At 38.1% G+C, this 27,967-nt stretch overlaps 1 protein-coding gene across 4 annotated transcripts in view; it reads left to right on the plus strand.

The window, feature by feature from the left end:
• Positions 1-27,967, plus strand: part of NRF1 (nuclear respiratory factor 1) — a 121,088-nt gene that overhangs the window by 9,330 nt on the left and 83,791 nt on the right. For 2 of the 4 annotated variants that reach the window (XM_081531302.1, XM_081531304.1), the window contains exon 2: positions 27,368-27,443. The exons of the other annotated variants lie outside the window; for them this stretch is intronic. The gene's annotated coding sequence lies outside the window, so the exon portion shown is untranslated. The remainder of the gene's footprint in view (positions 1-27,367; positions 27,444-27,967) is intronic. 4 annotated transcript variants of the gene reach the window in all.

A 27,967-nucleotide genomic window follows, 5' to 3' on the forward strand; every position in this document is an offset into this window, starting at 1 on the left:
TAATGGAACAGTTACTAAATCCATTTCAATGAAATATAAAACACACTGAAAGTTTCTATCCAAATACAAATTTGTCCAGGAATGCTTACTGCCTGTTTCATGCTCTTTGTGGTTTTGCTGAGGTAAGGGTAACTTGGAGTAAGAATGGAAGGGCTTGCCTGTGAAAGCTTACTTCGTGAAGAATGAAAGCTAAATCCTGGGTTAACCTCAATTTCATTCACATATTAACTTGCTTTTTCTCCACTCTGTCCTCACAGTTCCTGAGCCAGGATTCCTATTTATAGGATAGTTTCTGGTTTGTGTCAATGTTGCTAGTCTTTTATTTTGCCCTGGGACCTTCTGAGTTGTTATATTCCTGTTGAGAATAAGTTGATATTAATAGCAGCAATCATTTAATACAGAAGTGTTAAAAATGCTGATTTTTTTAAAAAGCATTATCTGTGGAAAGTTCAAAAGATTTTATGTACACAAAGTATAAATATTTGTGTTTATAAATATAAAATGCTGTGTAGTCTAATCCATGCTCTGTCCCAAATAAGTATGTGATGTATATAATTCTAGTTTCATGTAAAGAATACTGGCTTTTTCTCACCTTTCTTAAAGATTTTGTGCAGTGGATTCTCTTTAGAAAAGTTAGTAATGTAACCCAATTTTCTTGCCTACTCCTTTTAGTTCTGCTTTAGTCTTTCTGGAAGCTGGTTTGTTTGTCCTTTTGTTTATTTATTCCTTAGTTATCACAATTAATATCTAAAGTTGTCTAGTCATTTTTCGTCAAAGTATAGTCTAAAGCCTATGAAAGTCTATGTTGGAAGGAAAAAAGTCTGATTTGTTCATTCTTTTCCCTTCTACTTTGAAAATTAGAAACTTCTAGGAGAAAAATGATCATTTATACTTGACAATTAAGATGGTTAAATCAGTATCTTTTAGACATAGGAGTAGGTGGACAATCTGGGAATAAGTACAGACTTTTTGCCTCAAACTTTTTTTTTTTTTCTTCAGTGTTTGTGTCCAAAAGATGTCAGAGCAGCAGCTAATTCTAACTTGAGAATCCACTGAGATGGATTGTTTTCATGCCAAAGAGATCCATTTTCTAGCTAGATGAGTGGTATATATCCAGTGTACTTTAAATAGGTGATCTTTGGCTAGTATTAGTTTAGGGCCTTTGGTAAGGTAGTGTGGTTCTTATCTTTTTTTTTTTTTTTTATAAATTTATTTATTTTAGTTGGGGGCTAATTACTTTACAATATTGTAATAGTTTTTGCCATACATTGACATGAATCAGCCGGTAGTGTGGTTCTTATCTTTTAGGCTAGCACAGTTTTGAAATTCTGTTTCTTAAAGAATAGTGATTATTTTATGACAATAATTGTTTTCCCTCAAAGATAAAATAATATGCAACTGTTCCATGTAAATATGTATGCTCAGATTTGGCCTCCCCGCAGAGTGTAAGGACTCTATATCCAGTGGCCTAATTGACATCTCTTGGGTACCTCAGATGCATTTCATCCCAAAATGAGATTCCCTTTTCAAACTTGGCCCTGTTCCATTCTTTCTTACCTCAGTGAAGGGTATTACTATTTCATCTATTTTACAGAAACCTGGTCTTCTCATATTGTCAAATCATGTATAACTTTGTAAATAAGCTCAAACTGTCCTCTTCATTTCTACCATTACCACTTCCATTTGAGTAGTTGTTTCTTTTCTGGACTGTTGGGATAACTTATAACTTAACTGGTCTACCTGCATCCACACTGACTGAACACGAGTCCATTCTCCTCACTGCAGATTGAGTTAGTTGAACTTTTCCACATACACAAGTTTGATTATGTCCCCCATTTAGGATGAAGACAGAGCTTCTTAATGTGGCTGTACCTGCCGTTTGAACTCATTTTGTGTCAGACATGCTGCCCTAACCATTAGACCTTTCCTATTGCTGTTCCTTCTGCCTGCAAATCTTTTTCCTTTCTTCTCTCTGGTAAAATCTTAAAAATTTTGTTCAAGTCTCTACTCAAGCATCATTTCTTCAGGGAAGTTTTACCGGATTTTCCTTATTTTTGTACTTTTTCTTCGCCATGTATGTCTATGTATGTCATTTTACATTTGTTGGTTTATTACTTGGTGTGTCTGTCCCTCCCACCCGATTGTAAGCTTTATGAAAATAGACATCGTGTTGGTGTTGATCACCAAGCACAGTGCCTGACCCATAACTAATAGTATGTTTTGAATGCCATGTTTTGTATTTTCATCCTCAGCAGCCCCAGTGTAGGATTTCTAGATTTTTTTTTTCTTTTTTATACCCTATTGTTGAGAAGCAGGAGACTAGATTCTACAGCTTTCCATTACTGATTTGATTGTGTGGGATGCATTTCCAAGAGTGTTGTATATTATATAGTTCTTTGTGAAAGAATTCTCTCTATAGGCTAGTTTACACCAGAGAAGTAAAACCAGTTTTAATTCAGGCCACTTACTTAGAAAATGACTGAATAAAAGCTCATCAATTCAAATTGGTTTAACATATTATCTTGGTATTGCTTGAGGCCTTTTCATGCTTGCTAAATGAATTACTCATTTTGATTATATTGACAGCAGGGTGAAATTATTTCAGGAGCCAGGTGGATAGTATAGGTCTAGTTGCTGCTGCTGCTGCTGCTAAGTCGCTTCAGTCGTGTGGTCTAGTTGAGAGCTGGAAAATTCAAAAATAGAAGGGTTGTGGTAGCCGTAGTAGTCTACCTTGGGTTATTACCTGTGGGTTTTTTCCCTCTTGTTACAGCGTAAGGCACTGTGAGCCTTTTTTTTTTTAAATGTTGGAGTATAGTCGATTTACAATGCTGTATTCATCTCGTGTATAGCAAAGTGGTTTCTTTATACATATATCTCTTCTGTTTAAGATTCTTTTCCCATATAGGTTATTACAGAGTATTGAGTACTATTTTATATTAAATGTGTGTATATGTTAATCCCAACCTTCTAATTTATCCTTTCCCCCACCTTTCCCGTTTGGTAACCATAATTTTGTTTTCTAAGCCTATGAGTCTGTTTTGTGAATAAGTTCAGTTGTATCATTTTTCAGATTCCACATATAAGTGATATCATATAATATTTGTCATTGTCTAACTTACTTCACTTGGTATGATAATCTGTGGGTCCATACATATTGCTGCAGATAGCATTATTCGTTCTTTTTTTATGGCTGAGTAATACTCCATTAAATAACACCACAAATTCTTTGTCCATCCATCTGTTGGACATTCTACCTTGGTTTATTGTACGTGGGGTTTTTTTCCTCCCTTTTTTGTTACAATGTAAGATAGTGGTTCTTAATAGTCATTGAGAACTCAAGAGCTTTTGGTTATATGGGTTGTAACTTATGATACTTACTATATTAGAAATTAAAACGTTTATTAATTTAAAAATATAATATACCCAATACATGTTAAAATAAGTGAAACATTTTAATTAAAAATAACTTTATTTTCCAAAACAGCAATTTAGTGAGAAGAATAACAGTTTTTGCAAATCTCCTTACTGTCTGGCTGGATAGAAGACCTCTGGATACTCCTGTCTGCTTTCACACTCAGTCTGCTGTAGTATGTTACAATTTCTGTTAAAGTAGAAGAAGATCTGGCCTCATACTAAATATGTAGTTGGAAAAGGGGAAAGGATTTTAAAGGCATTTTCAGATTATTGTAGATGATATTCTTTGATATTATACTAAAATTCAGCAATGTTAATTTCTTCAAGGTTAATTGCAATGTGGAATCTGAAACCACATCTAATCTATGCTTTGTTACATTAAAATATATTGGTTTTTTCATGCACTTTGAGTGGATCTTTTAACCCATGCATGGTTTTTATGCAGGTCTTCCAAATGTTGGCACAAAAGTCACATTCATGAACAATATCACTGATCTCATCAGAAAAAGCTTTTAAGTAATGGAAAATCATCAAGCTCACTGTGGTGGATACAAGTTTTCCAAAGTTCTGATTATCACTTGAAATACCCAATTTTATCATTGACAACAAATGCTCTCAGTTGCTTAAGTGATGGGCTCACTTTGTTCATTTTTGGAAAAATGTCTGTCAGTTACCCAGGTCTGAATAGCTACATGGTTTGTCTGTTAGCCACTCTTTCAAGTAAAAATGGTACTCCTTGGGAAAAAAAGGCTAAAAATTTTTGAAATAGCCATCATACTTCTGAATACGGAAGTACTCTGTATACTTTTTGATTATCAGTTCCATTCAGTTGCTCAGTCATGTCTGACCCCATGGACTGCAGCACGCCTGGCTTCCCTGTCCATCACCAACTCCTGGAGCTTGCTCAGACTCATGTCCATCAAGTTGATGATGCCATCCAACCATCTCATCCTCTGTCATCCCATTCTCCTCCTGCCCTCAGTCTTTGCCAGCATCAGGGTCTTTTCCAGTGAGTCAGTTCTTCATATCAGATGGCCAAAGTATTGGAGCTTCAGCTTCATCATCTTCCAATGAATATTCAGGACTGATTTCCTTTAGGATGGACTGGTTGAATCTTCTTGCAGTCCAAGGGACTCGCAAAAGTCTTCTCCAACACCATAGTTCAAAAGCATCAATTCCTCAGTGCTCAGCTTTCTTTATAGTCCAACTCTCACATCCATACTTGACTACTGAAAAAAGCATAGCTTTGACTAGACGGACCTTTGTTGGTAAAGTAATGTCTCTGCTTTTTTATATGCTGTCTAGGTTTGCCGTAGCTTTTCTTCAAAGGAGCAAGCGTCTTAATTTCATGTATGAAAGTAAAAGTCACTCAGTCGTATCCGACTCTGTGACTCCATGGACTATACAGTCCTTGGAATTCTCCAGGCCAGAATACTGGAGTGGGTAGCCTTTCCCTTCTCCAGGGGATCTTCCCAACCCAGGGATTGAACCCAGGCCTCCCGCATAGCAGGTGTATTCTTTTCCAGCTGAGACACCAGGGAAGCCCTTTTAATTTCATGTATAATTTTATGATTATACAGAATAGTAAAAAGACATGAATTCAAGGGTGAAGATTTAATAAGTTTTACTCCTTCATGAAGACATTCTTAAATAGTGAAGTTGATTCTTTTACCGTGGGTACATGAGGGTGAAGGATGTAATGACAACCAGTACCGTTCAATGCCACTGCTTTAAATTGTGCTAAGATTGCCAGTAGTTTTACCCTACCATTGCTTTTGCATTCTAAGTGCTAATAAAAGCACAGTGAGAAAAGACAAAGAATGTCTTAACTATTATGAAAACAGTTTGACCCAGGGATCCCCAGTTTCTAAGGTTCACTTTGAGAACTGCTGCCGTAAGCTATTTGAGGGTTGAACCAATCATCCCACACGTCCCCCTTCAGTTTCTGGTCCAGGATTTTACACAGAAAAGGTGCTCAAAGATATTTGTTTAATGAATATGATTTGATGACATTTAAACAGGACAAAACTTGATGAGTAAATTTATGTAGCTGCCTCCATCCATCCAAGCAGGCTTGATCAGGCAGCTTTCCCATAGACATTGATGAGAACGGGGGAACAAATGGAATGTGCATGATAATATACTTGGTAAATGCAAGTGATGAAATACCTGAATATAAGGTGATGTTGAAATTAGAATTAACTGATTTCAGGAATGCACAGGAAAAGGATACACACGTACAAATTCCTACAAAGCCAACACTTTCAGCCTTGTTAGGTTTCTGTTAAAGAGTCTCCTACTTTTTGAGTCTTTAAATTTGTAGTGGTCTAAGAAAGGATCCTCAAGATGGATCTGATCTGAAAAGCAAACATCTTATTTAAATTTCAATAGGTCGCGGCTTGTGCTTGATCTAATAAAATCTTCAAAAGAGTTGTTGAAGGTGAGTGTTAAAAACAAATCACTTTTTATGAAGAATAGTGACTAAAAGTCCTTGGTCTAAATAAACTGCGGACCCAGGTAGTCATTTTCCTCTTTAAGGAAATATGTCCAATGAAGACCCTACTTTGTATTTGGGGCAAGAAATTGGGTGATGAGATGGTATGATATACCCTCTCTTTTAAGTAGAAGCTTCAGTTCATCTAGCTAAGTTTTGATAATCTCAAAATTTGTTAAATAGTACTTCTCTTGTTTTGAAGTGATTAGTTTGTTACAGTTTTTCTAGTTTAGGGGTAGGATATAGGAATGGGCAGTAAATTGGGCTTTGAAATGGGAAGAACAGTGTTAATTCTAAACCATCCAGGTCTTTCTCTGCCCCCACCCCCAATCCCTACTTTTAAAAAACTTCTCACTCCTAGTTCAAATAAAGATTGTAAGAGGTAAGGCATTTCTAACCATCAAAACCACACTTTTTTGTTTCATGTTAAAAGTTCCTCAGTCTCCTTTAAACATATTGTAAATTTTTGTCCTTTTCGTCTTTGGAAAGTCATTGCTTCGGTTTACAGTGAATACTACCAAAAAGTTGGATAAGGTAGGCACTAGCTAAACTTTGGTCATCATCATACTTATTTAACAGTAAGAGAGGATTCAGCTAGAACAGGGGTGTGTTACTATGTGAGAGTCGTTTATGTGTGCTTTTTGTCATAGGTGCCATGTCCTGGTTAGAAACCATTTAAAATCACCGAACTGGAGGGAGGTGGGAGGGGGGTCCAGGAAGGGGAACACATGTAAACCCATGGCTGATTCATGTCAACGTATGGCAAAAACTACTACAATATTGTAAAGTAATTAGCCCCCAACTAAAATAAATAAATTTATTTAATAAAAAAAAAAAATTACCAAACTGGAAACTACCAGTCACCTTTTCAGGCTGTCATAAAAATAAGATTAACTTTATTTTTATGACATCCTTAAAAGACCAAATTCTGTTTTAAAACTAACCAAAGTAAAAAGTCTATTTTCAGAGTTGTAAGTGGAAATGTAAAATAAAGTCAAATTAAAAATAATTCATGTATTACAAATTAAAGATAATTTATGTATTACATTTCCTGAACAGATTTAATTTTGAGCTCTGTGTGCAAGGCACCAGTGGGAATGGTTGCTATAGATATTTTATGGAATACAGGTTTCAGATTGTTATTTGCTTGTAAATATACACATGAAAACCTACTTTCAGGACTCCTACTTTAAATTTTCCAGAGAATTTTCTCATTTATAAAAGGTACATTTATAACTGTTATTCCTGTAGTACCATATCCCAGTTAAGTAGTTTGCAATGAAGGTTAAGTACTTCTTACTACTTTGATATGACTTCTGTAGCTGCCACCTTTAAATTTTTTGAATTACTAAAGGCATAAGGAAGGATGTAGAACAATATAATGAATACCATGTATCTCCTATCCAGCTTAAAAAATAAAATATCTCAGATAATATTGAAGCCTCCTGGCCATTCTTTCCCCATCCTTTCCCTTTCCATCTGTGACCATTATTCTGAATTTGATGTTTATCATTTCCCTTCATTAAAAAAAAAAACAACTTTACCTTTATGTGTTTTATCCATAGGAAAGATAATATTGTTTTGTATGTTTTTAAACTTACTCATTTTACATGCTGTATAATATTTGATTCAGTGAAGTATAAAAGTAGTATATAATCTTTGTTGAGAATTTTGAAAATAAAAGAAAATATGAAGATGAAAAATTTGTAGCCCTGTCATCCAGAGATACCACAGTTAGTTTCCCCCCCCCCTTTGATTACCCTGCTTCCCACTTACATTTATGCATTTTCTGGGTACATTTTGATATGAATGAGATACAGTTTTATGGATTACATAAAACTGCAGAATAGACACATAAGGGCTGTAATCCTTTTTTAGTTGAAAAAGAAAATGAGCTTTCCATATTAGATATTCCACATAGACCAGGTATTCCACATACACCTAGTAAATTTGCTATCTATATCAATTATTGATGGTGTATTTCTTAGTGTGGAAACACAGTATATGTGGCATCTGGGAAGAGTTAGATAGTATTAACATCTTTTTAAAATTAAAAACTGAAATTTTTGTAGTACACTTAGCAGATAAATGACACCTCTTTAAATATTAAGTACTTTTCTGGTTTTAACTTATTGATTAAAATGAAAAAGATGAAATATTTAGGTATGCATCTAATATATGTTCAAGATCTGTATGAGGAAAACTACAAAGCTCTAATGAAAGAAGAGCTAAAATAGATATTAATGGATAGGAAGACTCAATAGTGTTAAGATGTCAGTTCTCCCCCCCCTTAATCTATAGATTCAATGCAGTCCCAATTAAGATCCCAGCAAGTTATTTTATGGATATCAACAAACTGATTCTAAAGTTTATGGAGAGGCAAAAGACCCAGAATAGCTAATACATTATTGAAGAAGAACCAAGTTAGAGGACCAACACTGCTTGACTTCAAGACCCACTATAAAATATAATAATCAAGGCAGTGCAGTATTGGTAAAAGAACAAATAGATGGTGAAACAGAATAGAGGGCCCAGAGATAGATTCTTATAAATATAGTTAACTGATCTTTGACAAAGGAGCAAAGGCAATACAATGGAGCAAAGATTGTCTCTTCAACAAATGGTGCTGGAACACCTAGATATCTACCAGCCAAAAAATGAATGTAGACACAGACTTCATACTCTTTATAAAAATTAACTCAAAATGCATCATAGACCTAAGTGTGAAACACAAAACTATGAAACTCCTGGAAGATAACATCAGAGAAAATTTAGATGACCTTGAGTATGGTGATGACTTTTTAGATACACCAAAGGCACGACCCATGAAAGAAAGAATTGATAACTGGTACCTCCACGCAGTGGGATATTATTTAGCACTAAAAAGAAATGAGTTAAAGCCAAGAAAGATGAGTGTGTGTGCTAAGTCGCTTCAGTTGTGTCCGACTCTTTGCGACCCTGTGGACTGTAGCCCGCCAGGCTCCTCTTCTGTCCGTGGGATTTTCTAGGCGAGAATACTGGAATGGGTTGCCATGCCCTCCTACAGAGGATCTTCCTACCTAGGGACTGAACCCTCTTTGCATTGCAGGCAGATTCTTTACCTGCTGAACCAACAAGGAAGCCCCACTGTTACAGTTCTTAAAGAGGAAAAGACCTCTAGTTAAAGATATATATATATATAATTGATATAATTGTGTGTACATTTGTACATGCCCCAAACTGAAGCAGAATTGTGTATCAATAGGACTGTATCAGGTCTTATCTGGGTATGTATCCAGTTCACCTGAGACAGTCTTCCTAATACACATTTTTGACCTCATGGTTGAAAATCTGGTGCAGAGTCTTGGAGTTGTTTTGTTTTGCTCCTTACTGTCTGCATGCTGGTTGGTTAGGATAGATGCAAACCCACCTCTCCAGTGCCCCCCGGTGGTTGTCTTTGCTTTGCAGGAAGATGCCTATTGATGGGAGAGCTGGTGGCTTCCTAGCAACAACCAGCTCTGTCTTCACACCCCTGTTAGAAGAATGATCTGTTTGCCAGAATTCTGCCTTACCTACCTTAACTTCTTGCCTATTTGTTCTTATTGAGGTCACATAATATTTATAATTCCTCTTAATAATTCTTTAATATTTAATAAGAGGTCATTTTCAGCAAAGTCCTTTTCTTTAGGTTTAGACATCTCCATTTTTTTCAACTATTCCTTATAATAATTGACTTTTTCACAGTCCCAATGTACTTTTAATTTTTAACATCTTTAAAAAGTAAAGTGCTCACAGTACAATGACAACAGGAAATGTCCAGTTCTGAAATTTGGTCTTGAGGTAATAAAAATGCTCCCAAAATGACAATTAAAAAAAATAATCCCCCCCCAAAAAAATATGATTCCTGACTTTAGAGACAGTTTTGAATATTGAGTGGTAAGGGAAGGGAGGGTGAAGTGCAGGTAGAATATCCATTCACACCTACATTAAAATTACTGTTCATTTTCTTCTAATCAAAGTATAAGAATAAAAATACGTTTTCCTAAAAAAAAAAAGTGCCCAGCACTAAATCCAAGTGTGATCAAGCTGATTCAGAGAGCACCTTTCATTATCCATAGTCTGCATATGATGCTTGTCATGATTCTTATTTCCATACTAAATTCAGTGTGAATCAGCACCCCCTTGAGTTTGTTTGTTTTGTTTTTTCTGTGATGATGACACAAATCTTCATCATCCTGTGTTCTTCTTCAATGGGGTTTTTTAAACCAAAGTTCAGAATATTATGTTTATGCTTGTTAAAATTTATCCTGTGAGATTTTACTCACTCATTTAGGCTATTTGAGTTTTTTGGAATTTGATTTTACCCTTCAGGTGCGGACTTTCCTATCTCTTGCATCTCTAGTTATCCACCTATTTGATTAACATATCTTTTCTGTTTCTTTTCAGTTTCCAAAACTATTGTTGCCGTTTTTCCCCAGTGGCCATCTTGTGTTACTTTGATGAATATGTATAGCTAAACATGAACCTCAGACAATAGAAAGACATACACATTTGCAGGGCCCCTAGGAAACTAGTGTGCTTGAATCATGTTGAACATTAAGAAGCTTTATAGCTATTTTTCTTTGACATTTATTAATTTTGATTATTCATTCTTTTGGTATTTTGAAGCCAATTCTTCTGTGTTTTCAGCTTTCTCTGAACTTTTCTGTGTGTGTTTGAAAAGCTTGCAACTCCCAAGGACTGTGGCTAAGTGCCTAGTATATAACATGACCCTGGGGCCAGTCTGTAAGGCAGAGGTCTTTAACAGGAGGCTGATTCTTGGGTCTCAGTTTCCCAACTGCGTGATGGGAGATTTGAATAATCAGGGAGCTTCCTAAGGGGTCTCAGAGGGTACTGCAGGAGGTGAGGGGGATGAATATCTATGCTGTCAGCATTCCTCAGCTCCTTCTCAATAGGAAGTGTTCTACTTTTGTCTTACATTTTGAAGTTCTACATTGGATTATGTTTAAAGAAGGTTCTCAGAGGACATTGGGCAGTTTTGATGGTCTATATACGAGTTTCTCTGATTCCATGAGCTTAGAGGTCAACCTCAGATTTTTCATTCACTGAAGGGGGAGAGGGGCTTATCATGCTGTTTGTCTTTTCTTTCCCAGATCTGGGATTAATCCCCCACTCACCATCCCCCCATTGTAAAAGTAACTACATAAAAGGTGAAAAAAATCTGTTAAAAAGTCTTCATGATTCCATTGTGCACGGCAGAAAAGCGTTCTTGACAGTTTCAATATACCTTTCTAGATTCTTTTGTTTTTCCATAATCATATCTGTAACTTTTGTTTTTCAAATGAGACCACTTTCATTCTAGCAGAGTTTATACCCTGGTTTTTTGTTTTTGTTGTTCGTTTGTTTTGTTTGTTTATTTGTTTTCCAGTTTACAGCAGTGTATTGTGGGCATTTTTCTGTGTCAGTGCCTATCAGTCTACTTCATCCTTTAATTCTTCTGTAATATTTCTCTGACCAGTGATCTGTAACTAAACTAGGTCAGAGGAATATTCCTTATTGCACAACACGTGGAATCTGTTCTAAAGTATGAACCTACTTTTATTTACATCTTATTACTGGTGTACTCATTTTTTTCAGTAGTTTACTTTTTATTAACTCTTTTTGGGTGTTGTGATATTTTTTTATTTTTTTCCAGTTGCTTCTCTTTCTTCTGGTTAGATTATACATCACGACCTCAGAAGTATTATCCCAGTGAAGCTATAGATACAGATAACCCTTTTCTTTTAGGCAATAGCTGTAACTTAGTGTCCCCTTTAATAGTTACAAGACTGTTCTTAAGAACAAAATCTTGGCAGACAGCATTATACTTTTATTCCAGTATATTACTACTGATGAAAAAAGCAGTTAGTTGACTTGTTTTGACCCAAGTGAGCTTAGTTCCAAGTGCTTAGGAAGTTGGGTGACAAGCAGCTTTTGGTGGTTTGACAGGCAGCTGCAGGGTGTCTGTTGTGGCCAGGACTAAGCAGCTGCTAATAAATGTATATGGTGAATTACATTTGATGGTCCCTTTCCCCCTTTTGTTTCTTAGCATTTTATCAAAGATCACGTTGAGAAATTGGTAGTGAGAAAAATATTTATTTTTTTATCCTTATAGGTTGGTTATTACCTTTTTTGTACAGTGTTCTGTCATTTTTCAAATAACTTCTAAACAGATGCAACATTTCTGTAGTCATGGAAAAATTCTGGTGATTTTTTTTTGAGCAGGAAATATAGTGTAAATGTTTTTTAAGTAGCTCATATTTCTTTAGAAACTTAGGATAGCATTTCTCCCTCATCTTTTAACTTTAGGCATATCTTGTACAGGTTAAACAAATTCTAAAATGGAAATGTTATTCCCAGTTTGAAGTGAAGTCATATTAATTTTATATTCAACCACTTTGCAAATTTTATTCTTGAAACATATGTGCTTTTTTACTTTTCTCTAACTTTCTTTCCTTATCTAGGACTCTAAGATTTTAAAACTTTGATTATATGCTATTCTAGTTTTAATTTTGGAAGGAACTCAATATATAATTTGTTTTAATGGATTATGTAAATATGGAGATTTTTATTTTTGAATAGGTACTATTCAGACTTAGATGTCTGACACTTTGAAGTGTTTATGGTAGGGACCATTATTTTGCTATTTAGAAAGGTTTGTTTACTGTTACTTATTTACACAAAATCTCTTGAGTATTCTTTCTCTTTGTCTTAAAATGTATTTCATATGTTATTGTCCAATTTAGGAGGTTCTGATTTCTCATTCACTCAGTAAACAAATTTGAGTAATTATTGTGAGCCTTTGAACAGTTCTAGGTGCTGGGGATAGCACTGAATAGAACAGAAAAATCTTTGCCCGCATGAGCTTACTTTCTAATGGGTTGAGTAAAAAGATAAATATTCCAAGGGGAAAATTATGTCAGCTTGAGATTGTCCCCATATCTTTCAGACAGTTAATCCTCAAACATATCAAGGCTGCAGTGGAAACCTGGGCTGGATATATAACGGACTTTTGAGTGACAATAATCATTGATTGCAATTCGAATGTAAATACAGAAATCCAGTTGCAAGAGTCAGATACAACTTAGTGACTCAACCACTACTGGTCATATTTAGTCTGTTCCCTTTCATACCACTTTCATTTTCACAATTGTGTTAATTCTTAGTGAGGATCTATTTATTGCTGCTTAAAAATGATACCTTCCCTAGTGCTTTACAGTTAAAAAATATTTTCACATTTCATTTTTTAAAGTGGCTATAGCATAATAGTTTTGGTTGAACCATATGAAATTGCTGATGTTTTGGATCTTTAAAGAGCAGTTTCGCATCGTTCAGTCTAATACTGTGCTGTGTGTGTGCCTAATCATGTCTGACTTTGCGACCCCATGGACTGTAGCCTGGCAGCCATGCTTCTCTGTCCATGGAATTTTCCAGGCAGGAACACTGGAGTGGGTTGCCATTCCCTTCTCCAGGGCAATCTTCCTGACCCAGGATCGAACCAGCGTCTCCTACATCTCCTGCATTGCAGGTGGATTCTTTATCGCTGAGCCACTGGCAAAGCCCAATACTGTGTTGTACCTACCTTTAAAAACAAGATATGAACGTGTTTTATTTATCGTAAAACACTATTATGCACACTGACAAACCTTGAATTTTGTTTCTGTCTTTCATTTACCATTTGCTTTAGAACAATTACTTAACCTCATTGTGCCTCACTTCATCATGACAGTGGTCCTAGAGTCATGAGGATTACATAATACATTATAATGTCATTATATAAAGCCCTTAGAAAAGCACCTAGCACATAGTTAAGGCTCAATACGTGTTAGCTGTTATTACCATTACTACCCTATGAGGTAGGCATCATCCTTGTTAGTTTTGCAGATGATCAAACAGAAGCTCATAGAGATTTTATGACTTTATTCCAAGGTTATGCAACTAGAAATGAAAACCAAGCATTACTGATCCCAAGTTCTGGCTTCTTTCTGCTTACACTACAGCTATCAGGGAAAGAAAGAAAAGAAAAAGAAGAAAGAAAGACCATTTATATAGTGATTTGTAAGAGTATATCCTTGAATCTTTCCAACATTGTTACTTATCCTGTTTTCATAGACCATTTTGACATCCATAAAGAAAAATATTTGACAGAAATCTGATATGGTAAGTTATTGTGACCTAGTGTTATATTGTTACCTTAGAAAGGGTAATAGTGGCACTTTTATAGTTGATTTGTCCAGAAATGAATGAACCCAAATAAATGTTTACCTCAATATTTTTAAGAATGCAAATGCAGTTCTTAATTATATTCTTCCAAAAAGGAGCAAAAATAAATGTTAAAGAGCATTTAAAAGCATCTAAAAGCAGTTTAAAAAGTAGCACACTCAAGCCTCCAATTCACAACATGCCACTCCACAGTTTGCTGTGGGTATATAATGGACATCTCAGTTGTTCCTCTGACATTCATTCCCATCTCAGTAAATGTTTTTCCAGTTGCTCAAACCAAAAACCTTGGAGTCATTTTTAGACTACTCTCTTTTACTCTACACTGCATCCCAATTGTCAGGAAATCCTGACAGCTGTAGCCTCAAAACGTGCAGAATCTTAACTACTTCTTATCACCTCTGATGCTGCTATCCTGGTACAAGACATGCTCATCTTGCAGAAACCTTATAATTGGTCTTCCTAGTTCCACCCTTTCCTCCCTTCAGTCTACTCTCAAATACCCAGAAAATCAGTTTACATCTTCACCCTTGCTCAAAACCTTTCAGATTTTCCATCTCATTCAGAGTAAAATCCAGAGCTCTTATGTAGCCTTAAAGGTCCCACAAGCCTGACCCTGGCTAATCTCACTGCTTCTTCTTCCCTAGCTTAGGGTGCTTCAGGTTTATGGGCCATTTTGCTGTTCCTTGATCACACCAAACATGCTCCTGTCTCAGCATCTTTGCATTTGCTGTTCTTGCTGCCTTGTATACTCTTCCCCCACATGTTTCATGCTGTCTCCTTCACTTCCTACAGATCTGAGCTCAGGTATGGTCAGAAAGACATTTCTTGGCCAGCAGCCTCTCTTGTCTCCACTCCCTAAAATATTATGTATATATTTGTTTAGTTTATCTCCTTCTGGTAGGATGTAAAATCCAAGAAGGGGAGGACTTTTTAAAAAATTCGTTGCTCTTTCCTCAGAGTCTGCATCAATGCTTGACACACAGTAGGTGATTTTTACACATATGTTGATTGAATGATTTGAATTTCCTGGCAAGTCATCTCAGTTCTTCTTCCACTGCATTTGATATTATTGACTTCTCTCATTTGCCCTCCATGACACTTGCTATCTCCTGATTCTGATTTTTTCCTTCCAGCTTCTTGTCTTCACCTGTTGTTTTTTTCCTTTCTCAATATGTTCCTTTGAATATTCTCCTTTACTTCTTTTATCACCCACTTTACATTAATTTTTCCTGGTCAGTTTTATTCATGCTCTGTGCTTTCATTACCATCTCATTTTTGATGAGTCTCAAATTACACCTGCATCAGAGGCTTCCGTGCATCACAGCTCCAGATCTGGGTATCTCTTTGGACAGTTCCTGTAAAAATTGTCATGCGCTGTCCTCTTCTGCAAATCCGCTCTTTTACTCTTTTACCTTGGTTAATAAGCCACTCTTTAACCCAGGCCAGAACACTGGTGTCATTCTGGATTTAGCTTTTCTTCACTGTTCTCATCAAGTTGTTCACTAAATCCTTTCCATTTTCACCCCCTAAATATTTCACACGTGCTCTTCATCTCCATTTTCTTAATTCAGGGCCCCATTAACCCTCCCTCATTGACCATTGAATTACTTACCTGACCGGTTTGACTGCCTCTAGCCTCAGTCCTCTCCAAGTGATTCTTCACACACCTGGGAGGACTGTTTGCTCCTTACCACCTTTAGTAATGCTTCATCCTGTAGTCTGGAACCCTAAAGGTGACCGGGAGTTACTGCAGTGGGCTTTCATGACTTGTGGTTATTCCTAGACTGAACCAGTAAATACTCTCGCTCTCAAAAGTATAGCTTACATTTGCGTTTTCAAATAAACTACGTGATTTATGGGTTTCCCTGGTGGCTCAGCTGGTAAAGAAGCTGCCTGCAGTGCAGTAGACCTGGGTTTGATTCCTGGGTTGGGAAGATCCTCTGGAGAAGGGAAAGGCTACCCACTGCAGTATTCTGGCCTGGAGAATTCCATAAACTGTATAGTCCATGGGGTCACAAAGAGTCAGACACGACTGAGCAACTTTCACTTGTAAGTGATTTATAGTATACTCTTTTCCTAATTTGTTTTTCTGAATAGATACAATTATCATGTAGTAGAGGTTCCCCTCCTCCCCCCCCACCCCCGCTTCCCTCCCAGACCATCCCTCCCTTCCTTCCTTTGGTTGTTATAAATGGATCTTCCATAATATTGAGTACCACTGAGCTATAAGATAAAGTACAAATTATTTTGCACAGTAGATAAGTCTTCCACCATCTGACTTCCCCCTAGCTGAACCTCTCGTATACTGCATGCTTGGTCATGCTCCATATGTTACACTGTTTCCTCTGCTCTGAATACTTCCACTCCACCCTCCTTCCTGCTCCCAGTGACACTCCTCAAATAGCTACTTCTGTAACATCTTTCCTGATCAGAATAAAATCCAAACTGCTTTCCAAGGCCTATAAAGGCCTTTCTTGATTTTTTCCAATCTTATCTCCCTCCATTGTTTCCCTTTTCACCAGACTCTTCCTCTGACTGCCTCCTCACCCATTCGGGTCACAAATCAAATGTGCCTCATCAGAGACCACCCCCCTCTGCAGCCATTTTCTTATCATATTGCCTTATTTTATCCTCTGCATAGCAGAAATTCTTATTTTTTCCTTTATGTCTTTATTGTCATGGCTCCTTCCTCTAGAATGTAAGTTCTTCGAGATGAGACTCTGCCTTCTTGCTTATCACTGTGTCTCTTTCCTAGAACCTGGTTCCTAGGAAATTAAAAAAATTTTTTTTATTGGACTATAGCTGATTTACAATGTTGTGTTTCCGATGTACAGCGAAGTGAACCAGTTATATATATACATATATCCACTCTTTGTCTTTTCCCATATAGGTTGAGAAATGGAGTATTCCTGCCATATCAGTAAACAAGGATGTCACAGTCATCAGCAATTTCGACCCTCCAAATGTAAATTTCTGAGCCCTAAGGGCAACCAGGAAGGAAAATAATACCTGTGATCTGGCAGCCATGAGGCTGCAGCCACTCCCTACAGTGAGCACTGAGGAGAAACACAAGATACTGGCCCAAATAGCTGAGATGCATATGAAAGGAATGATGTCAGTGAGCCCAGACTATTGCATCTTCCCATACATAGAAAAGGGAAAGCGCCAAATTCCTTAACTTGAGATACCCGGTTTTCTTTAATTCACAAAAATACTTTTTGATGTTCAGACTACCTGCCCTTTGTTTCAGACTTCTGTATAACCTGACTCTCTGCGCCACCCACCTACCCCCACCTCCTTGGAGTAGTTCTCTCAGGGTTATTTGAGATGCTGTCTCCTGGGCTTGAAGTCCTAAAAATTCCCGCTGAATAAAACGTAACTCTCAACTTTAAGACTATGACTGTTTTTTAAGTTGACAGGCTCATTATTGAGTAGAGTTTCCTGTGCTGTGATTTCAGTGAGCCCAGACTGCATGGGCTGCAGCATGCCAGGCTTCCCTGCCCCCCACTATCTCCTGGAGTTTGCTCAAATTCATGTCTATTGAGTCAGTTATGCCATCCAACCATCTCATCCTCTGTCGCCCCCTTTTCCTCCTACCCTCAATTTTTCCCAGCATCAGGGTTTTTTTCAGTGAATTGGCTCTTTGAATCAGGTGGCCACAGTATTGGAGCTTCGGTTTCAGCATCAGTCCTTGCAGTGAATATTCAGGGTTGATTTCCTTTAGCATTTAGTGCTTTGGTCTCCTTGCTGTCCAAGGGACTCTCAAGACTCTTCTCCAGCATCTCCTTTTTAGTTTCCACATATCAGCAATATAGTATGATATTTGTCTTTCTCTGTCTGACTTGCTTCTCTCAGTATGAAAATCTCTAGGTCCATCCATGTTGCTGCATGTGTCATTATTTTATTCTTTTTTATGGCTGAGTAATATTCCGTTGTCAGACTTTATTTTTTTGGGCTCCAAAATCACTGCTGATGGTGACTGCAGCCATGAAATTAAAAGACGCTTACTTCTTAGAAGGAAGGTTATGACCAACCTAGACAGCATATTTTATTTTATTATTATTTTTTTTTTACTAAGCATTAATATATATATATATATTTTAATAAATTTATTTATTTTAGTTGGGGGCTAATTACTTTACAATATTGTAATAGTTTTTGCCATACATTGACATGAATCAGCCATGGGTTTACATGTGTTCCCCTTCCTGGACCCCCCACCCAACTCCCTCCCCATCCCATCCCTCTGGGTCATCCCATTGCCCCGGCCCTGAGCCCTTGTCTCATGCATCGAACATGGAATGGTGTTCTGTTTCACATATGATAATATACATGTTTCAATGCTATTCTCCCAGAACGTCCCACCCTCACCTTCTCCCTCAGAGTCCATAAAATTGTTCCATGCATCTGTGTCTCTTATTCTGTCTCGCATATAGGGTTATCGTTACCATCTTTCAAATTCCATATATATGCATTAGTATACTGTATTGGTGTTTTTCTTTCTGGCTTACTTCACTCTGTATAATGGGCTCCAGTTTCATCCATCTCAGTAGAACCGATTCAAATGTATTTTTTTTAATGGCTGAGTAATATTCCATTGTGTATATGTACCACAGCTTCCTTATCCATTCGTCTGCTGATGGACATCTAGGTTGCTTCCATGTCCTAGACAGCATATTTTAAAGCAAAGGCATTACTTTCCAACAAAGGTCCATCTAGTCAAGGCTGTGGTTTTTCCAGTGGTCACGTATGGATGTGAGAGTTGGACGGTGAAGAAAGCTGAGCACCGAAGAATTGATGCTTTTGAACTGTGGTGTTGGAGAAGACTCTTGAGAGTCCCTTGGACTGCAAGGAGATCCAGCCAGTCCATCCTAAAGGAGATCAGTTTTGGGTGTTCATTGGAAGGACTGATGTTGAAGCTGAAACTCCAATACTTTGGCCACCTCATGCGAAGAGTTGACTCATTGGAAAAGACCCTAATGCTGGGAAGGATTGGGGGCAGGAGGAGAAGGGGACGACAGAGGATGAGATGGTTGGATGGCATCACCGACTCAATGGACATGGGTTTGGGTAAACTCCGGGAGTTGGTGATGGACAGGGAGGCTTGGCGTGCTGCAATTCATGGGGTCGCAAAGAGTCGGACACGACTGAGCGACTGAACTGAACTGAACTGAATATTCTGTTGTGTATATGTACCACATCTTCTTTATGCATTCATCTGTCGATGGGCATTTAGGTTGCTTCCATGTCCTGGGTATTGTAAATAGTGCTGCAATGAACATTGGGGTGCATTTATCTTTTAAATTATGGTTTTCTCCAGATGTATGCCCAGGAGTGGGATTAATGGATCATATGGTAGCTCTATTTTTAGTTTTTTGAGGAACCTCTATACCGTTCTCCACTATACATTTCCACCAACAGTGTAGGAGAGTTCCCTTTTTCCCTTACTTCTCCAGCATTTATTGTTTGTAGATTTTTTTTTAATGATTGCCATTCTGATCGGTGTGAAGTGATACCTCATTGTAGTTTTGATTTGCACTTCTCTGATGGTTAGGGATGTTGAGCACATTTTCATGTACTTTTTAGCCATGTGTATGTCTTCTTAAATATTTGTTGATTGATTGGATTATCTACCCTCTCCTTTTTATACATTGCATTGTTGAGTCTTTGTTGCTATTAGAGTTTGCAATCTCCAGTGCTGGATTGACTGGGCATTGTAAATGGTTAAGGCAGTCCAGGAGTGGACATCTTGAAGAGAATCTTGTTGGTAAGATCGATCATGTTCTTCTCCCTCCAGTTAGTCAGTTGTTGCCAGTTTGAAATGATAATAAAAGTGAGGACTTACTGGAGGTGGGAGCACTCTACTGAGTCCTTAATTACTTCATTTCATTTAATCCTGACATTAACACTATGAGGAAGGTATTAATACATTATTACCAGTTTATAAATAGGGTAACTGCTGTAGCAAATGACAGAACTGACTCTCCAGCCCAAGCTTTAACACAGTACTGCTACTGGCTTACCCAGATTGTCCTGATTTTTTAAGAAAAGTCAGAAATCTGGAACTTTTATTCTGTTTCCCTATTTTAAAATGTTGGCAATTCGTTCACACTAAAAAACCAAACAAAAAACCGTGCAAACCAAACAAAACAGGTATGAGGGGCTGCTTTGGTTTATATAGTTTCTCTCTGAATAGACCTGGAACTGCTTATGATCCTACCCTTATGATCCTGGTACTCCAGTGCTGGATGGATGGTTGCAGGGACAGATGGCAACAGTCATTTCCGATTCTGCTTCATTTTCTTGCTCCACAGTAAAATACAGCAAAGTAATGCCTTATGTTTCTGTAGCATATTGCAGTTACAAGGTGTTTTCATATACATTGTTTGACTTTTTAAATTTCAATTGATGCTGCCACCATCAAACTGTGTGTATGTGTCCCTTAGCCTTCAGTTTCACAGTGGATCAGAGGAAGTAAAATGCAGGAAGTAAACCAGGAAGTGATGAGTATTAGGCTCACTGTTCAGCCTGCTTTTCAATATTAATCAGTATTGCTGTTGCCCCACTGATCTCATTATGTGCAACTCCATGTGTGAGAAAGCATGCTTTAAACATTCAGGGTTATTTATTTTAAATTAATGAGATAATACAGTATCCGTAAATTATGCACAGTTTATGGAAAATGCACTCAGTACTGGGGTTTTGGTTTTTAGATTTTGACCCTTCTGCATATACTTAATTTCTAGTGACTAATCTGGTTCCCATTTTTACATGTTTTTTTAATTTCTAAATTTACATAAATAATAATCTATGCAAATAATAATTTATATAAATAGTAGGGACTTTCATACCATTTAAAATTCAATTTAAAATATTTTTTATAAAATGGTATAATGATTACAAGCATTAACATGTAAGCTCAGTTCTTCATTTTTTACCCCCAAAAGTCAGTCCCTTGTCCTCTTTTTTAAAACAAAATAAAACAACAACAATTTTGTTCTCCTTCCACCTTTTAAAAGTGGGAGTGGGTAGTTAGCTAATAAGTCATTTAATACAAATGAAGTAAAACATGAAACCAGTTGACCGCCCTGGTGTTCACGGAGGACAGTGGCTTTGAAAGACATTGCTTTGGCAGCTGATGAGTTACATTCATTCCTGTGGCAGGGAAGAATGCTGTCAGGTCTCTCAGTTTGTAGAAACTGTTCTTTCGCTAGTGGTAAAGAACCTGCCTGCCAGTGCAGGAGACATAGAAATGTGGGATCCATCCCTGGGTCGGGAGGATCCCAGGTCGGGAAGTGGGGCACAGCAATCCGCTACAGTATTCTTGCCTGGAGAATTTTGTGGACAGAGGAGTCTGCCTTGCTACAGTCCATAGGGTTGCAAAGAGCGGGACATGACTGAAGCAGCTGAGCATGCACGCTAAGACAGTGATGGGGGGCGTTGAAGGGTGAGGGGACTGGAAGGCATGTTAGAGGGACTGGGATGAGTGACTGCAGATGCAGTTTGAAAAATCACTTCAATTCGATGTGCATATTTTATGATGCAAATTCACTGGCCCATCATTTCAGTTCAGTTCAGTTGCTCAGTCGTGTCCGACTTTTGCGACCCTATTGACTGCTGCATGCCAGGCCTCCCAGTCTGTGGCCAACGTCCAGAGTTTACTCAAACTCGTGTCCGTTGAGTCGGTGATGCCATCCAACCATCTCATCCTCTGTCGTCCCCTTCTGCTCCTGCCTTCAATCTTGCCCAGCATCAGGGTCTTTTCTAGTGAGTCAGCTCTTCTCATCAGGTGGCCAAAGGATTGGAGTTTCAGCTTCAGCATCAGTCCGTCAAATGAATATTCAGGACTGATTTCCTTTAAGATGAACTGGTTGGATCTCCTTGCAGTTCAAGGGACTCTCAAGAGTCTTCTCCAACACCACAGTTCAAAAGCATCAATTCTTCAGCTCTCAGCTTTCTTTGTAGTCCAACTCTCACATCCATACATGACTACTGGAAAAACCATAGTTTTGACTAGATGGACCTTTGTCAGCAAAGTAATGTCTCTGCTTTTTAATATGCTGTCTAGGTTGGTCATAGCTTTTCTTCCAGGGGCAAGTGTCTTTTAATTTCATGGCTGCAGTCACCCTCTTCAGTGATTTTGGAGCCCCCCAAAATAAAGTCTGTCACTGTTTCCATTGTTTCCCCATCTGTTTGCCATGAAGTGATAGGACCAGATGCCATGATTTTAGTTTTCTGAACGTTGAGCTTTAAGCCAACTTTTTCACTCTCCTCTTTCCCTTTCATCAAGAGGCTCTTTAGTTCCTCTTTGCTTTCTGTCATAAGGGTGGTGTCATCTGCATATCTGAGGTTATTGATATTTCTTCTGGCAGTCTTGATTCCAGCTTATGCTTTATCCAGCCCAGCGTTTCTCATGATGTACTCCGCATATAAGTTAAATAAGCAGGGTGACGATATACAGCCTTGACGTACTCCTTTCCCAATTTGGAACCAGTCTGTTGTTCCATGTCCAGTTCTAACTGTTGCTTCCTGACCTGCATACAGATTTCTTAGGAGGCAGATCAGGTGGTCTGGTATTCCTATCTCTTGAAGAATTTTCCACAGTTTGTTGTGATCCACACAATCAAAGGCTTTGGCATAGTCAATAAAGCAGCAGCAGGTGTTTTTCTGGAACTCTCTTGCTTTTTCTATGATCCAAGGGATGTTGGCAATTTGATCTCTGATTCCTCAGCCTTTTCTAAATCCAGCTTGAACATCTGGAAGTTCACGGTTCGCGTACTGTTGAAACCTGGCTTGGAGAATTTTGAGCATTACTTTACTAGCGTGTGAGATGAGTGCAATTGTGCGATAGTTTGAGCATTCTTTGGCATTGCCTTTCTTTGGGATTGGAACGAAAACTGACCTGTCCCAGTCCTGTGGCCACTGCTGAGTTTTCCAAATTTGCTGGCATCTTGAGTGCAGCACTTTCACAGCATCATCTTTTAGGATTTGAAATAGCTCAACTGGAATTCTATCACCTCCACTAGCTTTGTTCGTAGTGATGCTTCCTAAGGCCCACTTGACTTCGCATTCCAGGATGTCTGGCTCTAGGTGAGTGATCACACCATCGTGATTATCTGGGTCATGAAGATCTTTTTTATAGAGTTCTTCTTTGTATTCTTGCCACCTCTTCTTACTGTCTTCTGCTTCTGTCAGGTCCATACCGTTTCTGTTATTTATTGCGCCCATCTTTACATGAAATGTTCCCTTGGTGTCTCTAATTTTCTTGAAGAGATCTCTAGTCTTGTTTTCCTCTGTTTCTTTGCATTGATACTGAGGAAGGCTTTCTTATCTCTCCTTGCTGTTCTTTGGAACTCTGCATTCAAATGGGTATATCTTTCCTTTTCTCCTTTGCCTTTCACTTCTGTTCTTTTCACAGGTATTTACAAGGGCTCCTCAGGCAAGCATTTTGCCTTTTTGCATTCCTTTTTCTTGGGGATGGTCTTGATCCCTGACTCCTGTACAGTGTCATGAACCTCCATCCATAGTTCTTCAGGCACTCTATTAGATCTAAACCCTTGAATCTATTTCTCACTTCCATTGTATAATTGTAAGGGATTTGATTTAGGTCATACCTCAATGGTCTAGTGGTTTTCCCTACTTCCTTCAATTTAAGTCTGAATTTGGCAATGAGGAGTTCATGATCTGAGCCACAGTCAGCTCCCGTTCTTGTTTTTGCTGACTGTATAGGGCTTCTCCATTTTTGGCTGAAAAGAATATAAATCTGATTATCAGTATTGACCATCTGGTGACGTCCACGTGTAGAGTCTTCTCCTGTGTTGTTGGAACAAGGTGTTTGTTATGGCCAGTGCTTTCTCTTGCAAAGCTCTATTAGCCTTTGCCCTGCTTCCTTCTGTACTCCAAGGCCAGATTTGCCTGTTACTCTAGGTATTTCTTGACTTTCTACTTTTGCATTCCAGTCCCCTATAATGAAAAGGACATCTTTTTTGGGTGTTAGTTCTAGAAGGTCTTGTAGTTCTTCATAGAACCGTTCAACTTCAGCTTCTTCAGCATTACTGGTCAGGACATAGACTTGGATTACTGTGATACTGAATGGTTTGCTTTGGAAACGAACAGAGATCATTCTCTCGTTTTTGAGATTGGATTGAAGTACTGCATTTCGGACTCTTTTGTTGACTTTGATGGCTACTCCATTTCTTCTAAGGGATTCTTGCCCACAGTAGTAGATATAGTGGTCATCTGAAATAAATTCACCCATTCCAGTCCATTTTAGTTCACTGATTCCTAAAAGGTCAATGTTCACTCTTGCCATCTCCTGTTTGACCACTTCCAATTTGCCTTGATTCATGGACCTAACATTCCAGGTTCCTATGCAATACTACTCTTTACAGGATCGGACTTGACTTCCATCACCAGTCACATCCACAACCGGGTGTTGTTTTGCTTTGGCTCCGTCTCTTCATTCTTTCTGGAGTTATTTCTCCAACTGATATCCAGTAACATGTTGGGCACCTACCAACCTGAGGAGTTCATCTTTCAGTGTCTTATCTTTTTGCCTTTTCATACTGTTCATGGGGTTCTCCAGGCAAGAATAGTGAAGTGGTTTGCCATTCCCTTCTCCAATGGACCACGTTTTGACAGAACTCTCCACCATGACCCGTCTGTCTTGGGTGGCCCTACATGGCATGGCTCATAGTTTCATTGAGTTAGACAAGGCTGTGGTCCATGTGATCAGATTGGTTAGTTTTCTGACCAGTCGGTAAGATCCAAATCTTGGGTTGAAGATACACACAGGATAGTGTGGGATAGAGTTAACATGCCCAAGCATGTTATGGTCAGAGACTGTGCTCTAGGATAAAGTGGGGTGCTTTGATGGGGCACTTGATTAGAAGGCCGGAGATGTGGGTTCAAGTTTTGATTTTGCTGCCAAGTAGAGCTGTGACTTTGGGTCTCAGCCTTTCTGGGTCTCAATCTGTAAAATGAGAAAATCAGACTAGATGGCCTCCAAGGTCTTAGGCATCTGGTTAAAGATAACTCTTTGTGAGCAGCTAGGTCTGACTGGTTATCAAGATAAGATACATATAGTTAGGGGATCCACAGTGAATAATTACAGGTTTTTCAGCCAGTTATATCAGGGTATTCTTTGTACTTCCTAACGAATTAAATAGCAGAGGAAAATTTATGATGAAAAAAACATGAGTCTCCTGCCTTTTCTCTCCTTCCCACCCCCTAGCCCTGTGGTCCAGAGGCAACCTTTAAAAATGATTTCACTATTTATTTGTTTTTAGCTTCTCTTAGAATTACTTCCATTAGGCTTAATAATATGTGTAAACTTCTGTGTCTTGAATTACCAAGTTTAGACCATATCTGTGGACTTTTTTAGTATGAAAAATAAGAATTTAAGTCACTTTTTCTATTTCCTCCTTTCTCCATCCCCCATTATTTGATATTTATATTTTTGAAAGTCTTTTATTAATTATCTTTATAATTTTCAAAGTGATAGACTTATTTTTTGATCCATCAACTTTCAGTCCATCAGCTTGCCATTTTGTAGAATGGCATTATAAGTGTCCCATGCACTAACCCTCTCTCTAATATTCCAGGTTCTGGGAGCCATACTTGACTTTTACATCATTATGGTTAATATTTTAGTTTGTCTTCCATCCCCCAAGTATTATGTGCTTATCTTTATGTTTAGATTACTGTTTTTACCACATTACATTTCTGTGCCTTTAATAGCCATGTCCAGAATCATAACTGTATGAATACTCAAAAGTTTTATGTCTCTTAAGAGCTAAGGAAATAATTGGGTATGTACTTAAAAACTTAACTTAGTAAACCATTCATTTACTCATTTATTCAACAGGTATTTATTGAATATCAGACTTGTCATCACAATGCAATTTACAATAGTGAAAAGCTGGAAACAGCCTAAACAATTAACTTCAGGGAGTTAGTAAAATCCCTACTATACATTTTTATAGGGAATGCTCTTTAAACATTAAAAAAAAAATGATGTTAAGTGTTAATAACATAAAAAATTCTGTTCTATAGTGAATTTTAAAATATTTCTAAAACAATATATACACCATAGCCTCACTTTTGTCTAAAAAAAACAAAACACAAAGCAACCATGTAAGAAATTCAGGGGAAAATGCTAGAAGCATGAATTGTTGTTTAGTTGTTTGGTGGTATCCGACAGTTGGGACCCATGGACTGTAGCCCGGCTGGCTCCTCTGTCTCTGGGATTTCTCAGACAAGAATACTGGCATGGGGAGCCATTTCCTTCTCTAGGGGGTCCTCCCAGTCCAGGGACTGAACCTGCACATCCCGCATTGGCAAACGGATCCTTAACCCCTAAACCACCAGGGAAGCCCAGAAGCATGCATGCCAAATTGTTAATTTGGTAATGTGGCTATCTCAGGTGGTATTGATTTCAGTTTCTTTTTTTTTTTTCTGACTTGTGTTTTTTCAGTTACCCAAAAAGAACATGTGTCACTTTTATGATAATTTTTTAAACTAAAGGTTAAAAAATTAGAGTTGCCAGTTTTTCTTAAAATGGTGTGTTAAAATAATCTAGAAGTACCCGATAAGATTCAGTAAATATTTGTGTAGTGGATGAGAGAATGGTTGATTCCAGAAGTTTCTGGATCCATAGTATTGACACTTATACATTCACAGTTTTATCCAGAAGCAAGTCCTAGTTATCTCAAAAGAAAAATCATGCCTTGAAAAATCTAAGAAACGGCTTTAACTGAATGTTGGTTGTGTAATGGTAAATCTAGCAGACTCAAGGCCCACTACAGAAGTGGCCAGGCAACAATGCTATATTTCACAGTAAGCAGGATCTGAATGAAAGTGTCCTTTGTGCTTGTGAGACTGAGGGGTGGGGCTTGGGGCAATTCATGTTATTTCTCCTTAATGGAAATTGAGGCAGCCTCTAATCCTGCTGTCACATGACAGCAACTTATTTGATTTTTTGGCAATTTGGGGAGCAGCTGTGGACACATGATTTTTCTGCAAAAAGAGCCAGCTGCATTCTTACCCATTTGAAAATGCCTGGGTATACTAAGCTTCCCTATCCACCATGTTTCTGATCCAGCGATAGCTTCAGCAACTCACTTCCTTTTAATTGATATTTGTAGCTGTTGATAAGCATCTGAATATTTGAGAATGCATTTTCTAATCCTTTTTATCATTGTCATCAACATTCATTAGGTACCTTCTCACTCAGGGCACTGTGACAGACACAGGTTGTAAGCTGTAATGTGGAGACGACTTTCCTCTTTGACAGGTGGGTCAGCATTATCCTTAGAATCATTTTGTTTGCAGCAGATTAAATTACAGTGTAAAGAAAGAATCTGGTGTGAAGGCAGCTGAAAGCTGTGTACCTTTGGTCCCCAGACTCCTCCTGAGTCTGCTGTCTGGGTATTCACTCCTGTCCTCTTGCTACGCCACGTGCCTTCACAAGCCATTGCCTCAGCCTGCAGCCCTCTTCTTTCACTGGCACCTGACAGATTCCTGGCTGAAGACTCTGTCCCCCCTTCACGATACCTACTCAGTGTCCTTGTAGTCCTCTCTTCTCAGTGCTCCCTTAGCCTTTGGTGATGATTATCCCTAGAATATGATTTTTTCTTAAGGAAAAAGTTTTTTATTTATTAAAAAAATATCTTTCTGGGAGCAGCCTGTGGGATCTTAGTTCCCTGACCAGGGTTCGAACCTGTGTTCTCTGCATTGGAAGCACAGAGTCTTAACCACCAGACCTCTAGGGAAGTCCTGGAAAAGGCTTTTTTAAAGGCAAAAAAGCCTTCTAAGTTA

The sequence above is a fragment of the Giraffa tippelskirchi genome, chromosome 10, assembly GCF_054371585.1.
Source record: "Giraffa tippelskirchi isolate mGirTip1 chromosome 10, T2T-mGirTip1v1.2.pri, whole genome shotgun sequence".
NCBI lineage: Eukaryota > Metazoa > Chordata > Mammalia > Artiodactyla > Giraffidae > Giraffa > Giraffa tippelskirchi.